The sequence below is a fragment of the Megalops cyprinoides genome, chromosome 7 (genome assembly GCF_013368585.1).
Source record: "Megalops cyprinoides isolate fMegCyp1 chromosome 7, fMegCyp1.pri, whole genome shotgun sequence".
In the NCBI taxonomy this organism is placed as follows: Eukaryota; Metazoa; Chordata; class Actinopteri; order Elopiformes; family Megalopidae; genus Megalops; species Megalops cyprinoides.
Genome location: NC_050589.1, coordinates 23,169,452 through 23,181,534, shown reverse-complemented (window position 1 = coordinate 23,181,534; position 12,083 = coordinate 23,169,452).

Genomic DNA, 12,083 nt, shown 5'->3' with positions numbered 1-12,083 from the left:
TGCGCACAAGTATGCTCACATGACCTGTTTTGACCCCAAGAGATTTTGAATTTTAAGTTAAATCTTTGAAGTATACATATTTTTCAGCAATTAAGCAAATGACACTCACATTGTGCTTATTATGCTGATTAAATATGTTTTCACCTGCTTTAGGTATGCAGAACATTAAAGGAGGCAATGTTTGTCAACCTCAAATGCAGCCCATGGAAGGTTACTCCATTGAAATGTTGTTACATGACTGCATCTTAGAATTAAGTCTTGATCTTAAATTAATTTATAAGAGAGCACTAGTCACGTTTAGTTTATTGTAATTAAAGACAAATCCAGTTTCACATAGAAAGTTACGCATTGCCATTTGCTATGTTAGTATAATTACACCTCACTTCATGTTGTCATGCACAGATCCAAACATTAACTTGGGTTTGGGGCAGACATTCACTCCCTGTGGTGGTTGCAGCCTTCCTATTTTAAAATGCCTTACAAATTAATTAGTGCACCAGTTTCAGAGGCCATTCATTAATGAAAAATGTTGCTCTTTGAGACAGTGGTAATGAATGGAATTCATTAATAGGTATAGCTGTTAATACCACAACAAAGAAGAAAGCCAAATAGTGCCCAATATTTCAATAGGGATCACTTACATGGCATGTAATGAAATGCATTGCAAGGCCAAATATTCTGTCCACAAACCAAAAAAATTACAAAGTTTTGTGGTAAAATGGTAGAAGTGACATCATTAAAGACTATAACCTACAACACCTACAACAATTTCAGAAATCTCTACAAATACCCAAATTTGCACCTACACCTTCCACCTACATGTTCTGAGTTTTGTGAGGCCTCACACATGAGCTACTTCCTGTTGCCGTCCACTATGAACCTTGCCGCCACATCATAGTTTCCTTCCGCTGACAATGACAGTTCACCACAGTGGGAGGGCCTCTATGCTCAACTGAACCCACTCAAAAACAGATGTAACAGGTTGCGAAAGTGGTTGAGACTTAAGAGTAAAAGATGAGAAATGACTGAAAAAGAAGAACAGATACAAGACAGTTTGTAAAAGCTACACCAAAGATGTGTAAGAATAAGGCCTACAGAGGGCTGATACTCATGTAAGATCATGTGACATCAACATTTTCTCCTGTTCAGAAAAAAGGTTCTTTTACAGTATGCCCTTGTACAGTAGTTAACTGACAAGTATAGGTAGAATGGAAGTCTGTTTAGCAATTAGGATACATGTCATCAATCTGACATTTCTTTAAAAAGTAACACTTTGATGTTTTCAATCTCTTGTATGTCAGCTAGTTATCTCCTAATGAAGAGAAGGAGAAATCATGATTTCATGGCAATAGCCAATTGTGTATAGCTATAGGGTGAACTCTCATGCAAATAAACCAATTTTAGATGTGGTTGGTAAGTAAACTAGACCTGAGTAAGCTTGTGTTGCTCAACTTGCCATTTCTCATTTCACACACTTTAGAACGGATGTTGCTTGAATAGGTGGGGTTATTTTCAACAAAACAGAAAAATTATAATTCAGATTGTGAATATAAACATGTCATCTGTCAAAATGAATTTTTATTATTACAATTTGATGTGCACACCATTAAATATTAGGTTTATTATTGAATTGTTTGTCTAAATAAAAGGTTTATATCATGTTGGTAGATAAAACATGTTGTAACTTTCCTTTACAAACAAAAGGCTATTTTCCTTTCCATTTGTATTCCAGATGATCATTTTAGTGTGTCATAGTTCAATTAGCTTGGTGGTAAACTAGCTAATTGAGCCTTTAAAAATGAGAATCATTTTCATTTTATTGCCAATTGGACAGCTTTATTAATTAAATAGGCATTCTGCCAAACACCAACCATAACCTTATATCAAAAAGATCTTGTGCGAATACACGTCCATAAAAGGTTGTACTTCATTAGAAAATGGCATTTCAGGATGGCCAACTAAAAAAAAAAAGCTAGAATCAATTTATCCTGCGGTGAAAAAATGTGTTCTGCCAAGTAACTTTGGTAACATAGACCTGTAGTTATTATATGCATTTACTGTACTGTATAGATTATGATTATGTAATAACCAGACATCAGTTTGTATGTTTTTTTTCTTTTTATTTTTTTTTTGGGGGGGGGGGGGGGCTACATATAGTTTCAATGTATATGTGTACATAATCATGTCATATATGTATATACATCAGAAATACAATATGGCAGGTCATTTGTGCTTTCTTATAAAAAATGAAAGAGCATCAAACAACCTGAGCTGCAGAAAATGACAGTTTGCAGAACGGAATTTCCATTGAGTCATTGTGTTGTTACAACAAAGAAATCAAAGGCAATATTGTCCTGATTTGTCTTGTGAGGTTTAGATGTTGAAAAGTTGCTGGTGTCATTCCATGTAAGGTTTTTTCCTTTCATATGAGGAAACAATCATTTATTTCCCTCTTCTGACCAACTCTGTTACCTTAGACACTTTTTCCTTGTCAGTGGACGATATACTGTATCTGTGTTGACCTGGGAGCAGGCTAGACTGGGTTACATAATGCAGGAGCATGTAAGCCAAATTTGACTGAGGACCACCACAGCCAAAGTAAAACTAAGACAGAATTATATTTCCTCTTGACAAATCAATCTTTAATTTGCAGAATTACTGTCACAGTGCTTTGAGGAAAGCAGTGCTGTAGTCATTAACACCAACAGTAAACAGTGAAAATGTTCAAGATGTTGAAGCACAATGTATTAGCATTTAAATGTAACGTGTCCTCAATATGCCAAACTGCAGAAAGTATTCCTGAAAACTCCACAGCTTTGTGTGTGTGTGTGTGTGTGTGTGTGTGTGTGTGTGTGTGTATGTGTGTGTGTGTGTGTGTGTGTGTGTGTGTGTGTGTGTGTGTGTGTGTGTGTATGTGTGTGATGGCAATGACTTGAGTAGTTCTGTGCTGTAATCTCCCCAGTACAGTACAGGACGAGAGGACTAAGGACACTGAGGCTGCTGGGAGAGATAGGAGACTGACCCTTGATGAGCAGAACAGGCCTGCTGGTGAGAAACACTCTGCACTTAAACTCTCCAGCATACTGCACTCTGCAATTAGCCTGCCCAGTGGAGATAGGATACATACACGGTATTGGATCCTTATTTCTCCCTCGGGAATGGGTCTCCCTATTTAATTTTACCTGAGCCAAGCTAGAATAAGCTAGATAGCATAGCTATCTATATATCTCTATAGTAAAGTTAGTGGTACCTATGCACTTGGTGCAATAGGGGCAGGCACAGCATTGCTAGCTAGGTAGCTAACTAGCTAATCTAAATGCTGCTTAGGTAGGGTGAGCCCTGCGGCTCTATTTTAGAACCAGCTATTGTCTACTGACAATGACCAAGATCCTGCAAAGCTAGTTAATTCAGGATGGAATGCTTAAAACAATTATGACTTGGTCAATTATTGTGTTTTAGAGGTGGCACACCATCATATTGTGAAGTCAAGCCATTCATTGCAGTGGCTGCTTTCTCTGTTGATGCACTGACTGCTTTGATATTAATTCAGTATGACTACCAGTGTGAGTGAGGTCAATTTCTCCCTTTCCCCACCCTTTTCCAGAGACATGCGCAACTGACAGGATAATATCCAATCAGATGTCTTGCGTAAAATGTAAACAGCGAGTGTGGTAGGCTAAATGTTAACAGCACAGCCCCTTTCCAGACCAACGTGTTTAGTCACATGACTTAGGCAGGGCAGTCTATTCTGCAATGTTGAGCCAGAAAATGCAGGGAAATAACTCTAACAGAGCTGTCTTGGAAAATGCCTCATTTTTTACAAGAGCACCGTTACATTGCATCACATACTCTCTTTGCTTCATCAGCTAATCTTACCCACAGTATCTTTCAGTACTTTCAACCTTGAACTTTCTGTGACACGGCTAACACAGCAAGGGACTATTGAGCTACAGTGCCATTCTGTGCTCATACCCATGACCCTTAGGTGTAAAGCTACTCCCTCCAGGACTGTAAAATGACAATCAAACTTCACATATTCAGCAAGAACAGAGTACTATAATAACTAATAGCAACAACAAATAAACAACACACACACACACACAATATCATCTGTTATTATTTACTTGCTTTGAGAAAGTCTACAATTTCTTGAATTTATTTCTCAGGGTAGTTTTAAGCCTGTTATTCCAGGTTGTAAACATGCCATGTGTGTGCTGGTTGCAGTAGAAAAGTGGATTTGTGACACAGTATCTAAAGAGTAATGGTAGCATTACTTCACTTTACTTACGACACAACACATCCAATACCAGTGTGTACAGGGCACTTCTTTTGTTTCATTGTAATCAGTAGTTTAATTAAATTTATTTTAAAAATTTACAAGTCACCAAAGACAAAAATATAAATTAGGCCTTCCATTCTTTAAATAATTACTATATGGATTGCTATTTGGAAGCCATTTTATTTAAACAACCACAAAGACTGCAGCCCTGAAAAACTGCTGGAATTTCTATTCGTTAAGGCTTGACCTCTTGTGCTTGTTGCCGGGGAGCCCTGATAAGTCTTTGAATGATCGTCATGCCTGTTTGCTCGATCGATACCACAGAAAACATATGCAGTTTAAGTTTATCTACTGCTTCACCCGCTCTCTCATTCCTGAGCCCCTCTGGAGAAAGAACGATCCCTCCTGGTGCTGTGTGTCTGTCTGTTGCCCTTCAGCATCCGCGGGCTGGCCATGGGAGAAGTGACGGCAATGTTTTTAAGATGCACAGCGAGCTCCGCATCGCTCTTGAAGTCGGATCCTATCAAGCGAACACGAAGCACACTTTTTATTTTCCATGCTAGGCTCTGCACAGCACCGCAATCAATAAGCAACCCATGTTAGCGAAAGAATCCAGGGGCTCCCCCCACTTTTGTATTTTTTGAAAGAAAGTTGCTACTTTTGGTAATGAAAACAAACACCTCAGCACCCAAAGTGGCTGGTAAAAAATAGATCATGGGACATCAATGAGATTCAGCTCAGTGGTATGGCTCAGTTTGAGGTCTGAGCTTAATTTGCTCAAGAGTGATCCCTCCATGCACCTCTCATTTTGATTGTCATTTTGATTCTTATACAATGAGAGGTTAGACCTACTCTTCAATGCATCGTTTCTTTTACTTTTCTTTCTTTTTACTTTTAGTATTTTTCCTATACAGTTACTGTATATTTAATGACCTGGTATTTCTCATTTTTATATATTTATTGTTATTATATATTATATATGATTATTTTTAGTGATGTATATATCTGAAATATTGATGGGTAGTTAAAGCTGCAAACATGATAGCAAGCCACATAAATAAACATATGGCTCCAGTGTGTTTTGCAGATGATCTGATACGTCTCGGTGGAGATTGTGAACACACTCAGTGCCCTTCAGAGTAACATCCTCTTCATGTGCTGTTCAGGAGGGTGTGCACACATGGGGATGTGTGGATGGCGCAGGCCCAGCAAGATCACATGCTCCAGTCACATGACATCCCCAGTGGAATGCAGGCCGAGGTCAGGGCAGAAGGATCAGCTTTGTCTGACACCAGGGCAGGTGAGGAGATGTCAAGAGCAGGTCATTAACAGGTATGAACAGCGTGGATGCTGAACACAACTGATATGTAATTTGTCACAGAACGGGTGAGGCTGCAGTGGGGTTCTTTTTTATGGGTGTGGAGGGAACACTGATGCTCTCAGTCAGAATAATGTTTGTGAGGCTGCAAAAGTTGAGAAAATCAGTTGCACTAACTGACAGTTAGTTACAGTAGTACTCACTTAAAATTTCCCGCACGAAAATCCATCTGTGAACACTGCTTAACCTTTTACAGAGTTTTCGTAGAAATGCAGAAATTTCCTCTGATGCAATCAGAACTCCAGGAATCGTACAGTGTCCGTCACGACAATACTGTTACAAAAGCGAATCCACTTGCATCATTGTCATTCATACATACTCCTGTTTGATGATTGTGTAAAAAGTAAGGTGTTAATGGGAAATGGACCTATTTTTATCCCTTGGAGCCATTATGAAAACACACCAATTGTATTCGTGAAGGAGATGCTGGACATTGTGAGAAACCCCTAACCCTACTTCTCTTTTCTGGTAGGATCTTGTGGGTGAGAGAGAGTATGTGTGAGTGAGAGGGAAAAACAGTCTGTTTGTCGCCTGTTTGTCTGTATGTATGTATTTCTGTGTGCATGCATGTGTGTGTGTGTGGATACGTGCTTGCGCACCCATGCACGTGTTGTGTGTGTGTGTGTGTGTGTGTGTGTGTGTGTGTGTGTGTGTGTGTGTGTGTGTGTGTGTGTGTGTGTGTGTGTGTGTGTGTGTGTGTAGGAATGTGAGCATGCGTGTGCCTGCGTGGGAGAGGGAGTTTGCAAGAGAATTTGTTGGCCGATGGGTAAGGTAACCACATGACACTGTGCATCCCCTCTGTTAGTGAAGATGAAGGCGGCACCTCCTGTGGGTTGAGTGGCGTTCTTTCTCTCTCCAGCTGACAGGGAGTGTATTCTGTGGAGGAGAGCAGATATGGATGGGGAGATGATGCTAAATGGATCGTTTGATGAGCCTGACACAAGGTAAATCCAGGTTCAAACTCAGAGATTATTAGAATACAGTAAAGTCACTTTCTCCTATTTTGAGCTGGTTGCCAGGGCAACGTTTATTTTCCTCTGGCACGACAGAGAAAAACCTCACAGCATCACTGTATCCTATATGGGTTCAGCGGACCTCTTTCTTTCTTGTTAAAATGGGTATTTCCTGGAAATACATCATGCGGAGCCCCACCATAAATATAGGTTTCACTGCTGCAGCCTGTTGAAGTAACCTACTGACATATTCTTTAGCACATTTGAATTTGTCAAAAGCAAGTCAATGGCTTTAATGGATAGAAAGCCAGAATAGTTTTTTTTTTACTGCAGAAACACAAATTACTTTCTAACTTACTCAGACCATCTGAAGCAATAACAGGGCAAAGAGGGGAAGATGGCCATCCTCCAATAGAGATAACACCCCCCCCTTTTTTTAATTTAATTGCATTTCCTCTTTCCCCTCTTATGCTTTTTCTGTATTTAGTTTGTGATGCTTTTAATTTGTCTCAGCTGCTCCTGTGTCTCTAGTTGGAAGACCTCTCTCTCACATCTGCAATCAGTTTTTGTATGGCTGGCTTTGAAGAGGTTACTACTCTTTTTAATCTAAAGTACTTCTGGAACTGCACCTATTGTAACCCTGACAAAAAAATATAGAAACCTTAGAAAAAAGGACAGGGACTGAGAAGAAGAGTGCAGAGGGGGAAGAAACAGAGTGAGTGGAGGAGAGAGAGAGAGAGAGAGAGAGAGAGAGATTCAGGCCGTTGGAGATTATTTTATTAATGTAATCTGGAGTGCAGACTTGTCCTGTGATCCCCATAGCCGGAACTTTCCGCTCAGAGCGGTCACCTGCCCGTGCTATCTCACTGTCACTGCCGCAGGGACACCTGCGCCATATGGGCACTCAAAGGTAATTAACCACAACAGAAGGGGCACCGCAGACATCTGCCAACACCCCAATCAAACCACGTAAGCCAAGCCAGACCTTGTCACCTGAGGGCCTGCTGTGGGGCTATGAATGAACAGGGGTGTTTGTGATTGCCCTTACAAAAAAAAAAAATGTGTCATGAGACAAGCAAGCTAACCACTGAATTTGGGTGCCTTTAGGCTTTAGATCCTAGCGTGAATTGGCCTGTTCTATTGGATGTCTTTGCAGTACAGGAGTGTTTTGAAATCTGAGAGCTCATCCTCTACCACCTTGTCAGGAACTTTGTTGTATGTCTCATTTGAAACTGCCAGTACATGCAGCGCCGTGTCCTTGTAACTGCGTCAGGACATTGGCCTTCATTCTGGGCTACAGGGAAAGGCAACATCCTTCTGTCCTACCACTGGTCTTCCCAAGCCCACCCCCTCTCAGCAATAGCCGTCAGAAATGAAGAACACTCCACAGTGGTATGGTATCGGAAATAGGGGCTTCAGAGCTGGTGATTGGAAATGGCAATATAATATAATATCAGGGGTCATATTACCTGTACATCTTTATTGTCATCTGTGATAATTAATGCCTGTGCATGCAGTTTGTAGGATTCATACTACAGAATCTTCAGCAAACAATGTAAGCTGGTTTCATTTGTCTTCTCAAGTAGATTCCAGATCCCCACAGCAAGCATTCAAGTAGAACTACATTGTTTGGTATGGTAGATGTTGATCTCTGTCACTTTAATGTCAGTGGCTGTAGTTGCTTCCACTGCATATGTGACAGTTGTTGCACTGTGGCATGGTGGTTAAGGGACGAGTCTTGTAACCAGTTCCCTGGTGTGCCGTTGAACCCATGATCACAGTGTGCATACTAAAATTTGAAATACTTGAGTAAATATGCAGATATATGAATGAATAATATATAAAAAGAATAGTATATAAAACGTTTATCCATGCTGGAGAAGTTTGGATAAATACCAAGCAAATAAATATCTATGCTACAAGAAAAAACCTGATTCAATAACTCTTGTGTTTAATCAATACATGGGGAAACTAAAGCAGCATTTTCCAAAGTGCTCAACTAATGCTTATTGCAAGCATTATGATTTTCGTCCTTATTTACTTCTTTTAATAGCCATTGTTTCTTTGCAACAATTCTTGTTGAAATTCACAGTGGGCATACTAAAATTATATGTGGGCTCAACATCTTATATTGTATAGTGCGTCATGTGCTCACAAGTTACAATATTTGCCTACAACCTGTGAATGAATTTCTAGCATACTAAATCATGTTTGGTGTTGTTTTTCACAAGCTGTTAGGAACTGCCAACATCAAACAAAAAATAAGCATTCAGTACCATACAGTCACAACAAAAAGCAGTGGCTCTCTGTAAGTGGCTTTCTATAGAACCACCTAAAGAAACAACAAGGAAAGTGGAGGAAAAAAGATAAAACACAAAATACGTGAGTGCCAAGCCAAAAATACAAGCTGGACTAAAGTGGAGGGTGAAGATTTTTTTGATGTATGGTAAGATCATGGGGGTTTATATGATCTGTTCCTAGCTACCCACCAGTGCAAGTCTAACAAAATAGTCACCTGCTTCAACAGATGTTGACTTTATATTCAGTACTTCAACAATGATTCAAACTCAGCATCACTGACCCGTGGGAGGGACAGCATGGCCCAGAAATCGTTGCCAAATCCTGCGGTGGTGACAAACAGTATGACTTTCCTGATTTCAAAACCTGAGTGGTGTGTCAATCACAATCTCGCTCATTCTGCAGAAGCCAAGTTCGCACTGTGTGTCGGGTGCCCTTGCAACACACGCAGAATGGTAACATGTGCCAGCCTTAAGGGCGAAAGCACATCCTGCTGTCTGCGTACAATAATTCCTGTTTGTCTCAACGTGCTGCAAAGAGGAAACAACTTTCACCACATCCTGGGTGGTTCTCAAACGCAGAAAGATCAGAATTTCTACCCAAGAGAAAGATTTCAGAGGCCTTGGATATTCCCCATGCTTGGAGAGCTATTCATCAGAGGAAAGCACATCTCAAGCAGCCTCCCTCACGTCTGTGAAACTTTCTGTTTTCTAGATAACAGAGCACACAGCTGTCTGAGAGAAAGGCTTACGCAGCGAGTTTCTGCATGACCGACCCCATTCATTTTCTAATGTCTCAGAAGCCTCAGAAGCACTTCGATATTTTTACGTATGGGTAACCTAAGCTGACATTCTTCACTGTGCCTCTTTTTACTTATTCCAGAGGTAATATTAGCAGAACTGTGGCCCATACACATCATCATTAATTTTGTCATTTTTGCACTCTAACTCCCCCATTTCAGGAGCAAATGTCATTAGGGACTGGACTCTTGCCACTGGCAGTCGTGAGCTCCATAAATCTTACCAGGCAATCCATTCCCATTTCATACATTTTTATTCAGGTTATGAGAGTTAGGAAAAAGTCATACAAAACTTCATATAAAAATTGATTTTTTTGTCTTCAAACTCATAAATATGCAAACAGCATAGACAGTGGTATAAGAAATTAGCCAAACATATATGAATATGTGAAAACCCTAATAAAATCTCAAATGTTAAATATGTATGATGTCGACAAGGAATTTGCCAGTTCAGTGCAGTGAGTGAGAAGGCCTGGAGGGTTGCTGATGCAAGTGTGATTGACACCCTCCTGCTTGTATCAATCATACAGTGAAAGTTACCACAAACAATATCTATCAGACAGACAAGGATGCTTCACATGGACAGTCCAATGCAATCCAATGCATACATTGTTACATTTTTCCCTCTGTTTAAGCACGCACCCAAACTTTGAAATCACCATTTGTGCACATCAGGTCCACATTGGCTGCAGCAACCAGAGCGCCTTACTAGATTCAGGCCATTCAGGAGCCTCCAATAATACCTCAGCACAGATAGGTGAGTTGCAGTTGTAGTAAACTTCCTGGATGGCTGAAGACAGAAGAAGAAAACATGTAATGAAAAGCGTGAGTGAATTCATCACCAAGAATGGTATCATCTCTCTGCTCCAAATGTAGCTTGAGGGACCTTAGTACATCCAAACATTTCTGCTTGATTGTTACGTTTGACTGGCCTCTGTTTGATAAATCTGAGACCTAAAAACACTGGGAGCTTGGAGGTTGGTTCCCAAGAGCAGTGCCTGGTTAGTGCCTGGTTAGCAAAAGAGTTTGCAAGTACACATGTCTTTGCTGGGTTTTGTAAGTTACTCAGGAATAGTCTCTTCAATTTTTATGATCCAAGTTTTATTCCAAACCGATCCCACACCTCATCAGGAACCCTTCACCTGCATGTGTGAGCACTGATCAGAGATCAGTGTTATAGAGCAAGCATGGAGAGAGGAGGCAGTCTGAAACACACCAAGGTACTTTGTTACACAGACATGCCCAGCAGTAGGTACGTTTAGACCATTTTTATGCTTGTGGCTTTAATTTTATTTCAGGAATTTTTTTTACAATGGCACGTAATCATTTCAAATCAAATTCATCTGAATATTGAAACAGCCGATAGCATTTATTGATAAATAGAGGTTGAGCTCTTTTTCAGCCCTGTGATTGGCTACTCCCACTGTGAAGCCGAATCCACTCCTTGACAGATGCACAGTTACCATGGTGATCCAACTGCCACTGCCAAGCGGCTCTTAGAACGAACATGATAATAGTAGGTCATTAAGTGAAGTAAAAGCATTCAGTATTTCAGTCTGGTTCTTATGAGCTATCAATTATCCATACATTGTGTTCATGCATTTTAAAATCAGAGTTTCATTTGATTTCTTATTTCACATCATTTTAAAATACTGAGGGATTTTAAAAATGATGGTTAAGTAGTTAGACACACTAATGATCCGCTAGGTATTGACATTGTGAACAAGGGAACATAAAGTGTGCATTTTTAGATTGCACGTGACAATGTTTTTAAAAGAAGGGTGCCTTGCATTTCATTGATGATAGTCAAGGCCGAGCTTAATGAAAGACGGCATTCAAGACAACACTCGCCTACCTGATCAGATGACTAATACTAAAGGAGACTGTCCCATTAATCCGGCTGATCCGTTCCCAGCCATGTGCCTCGTTGGCACTGTTCACATGACATGGACGGGCATGGATACTCGCTGTCGGATGAAGCCACACAGTGAGGCAGCTGCCACAGCCTAAGGCCCCTTTATCCTCACATCACCGTGTCAGGCGTGTCTGACTCTGCGTGCATTATTCATAACTTGCAGACACGCTGCCACATGGGCTCAACAGACTGCGCTGAAATCACACTAGGTAAACAGTTTAATATGAGAAGTGATTCATTTCACAGCACTCTCCAAACATGGGGGGGTTTCAGATTTCATTGAACAGCGCACACACGAGCGCACGCACGCACGCACACACACACACACACACACACACACAGAATCATTTGTCATCTCTTCTGTCAGATAGCATTCTCATTAATCTATTTACGCCTGCAGTGTTTGATCTGGTTTTGTCAATATTGCACAGTATTATTCTCTGCTGTTCCTCAATACCCGA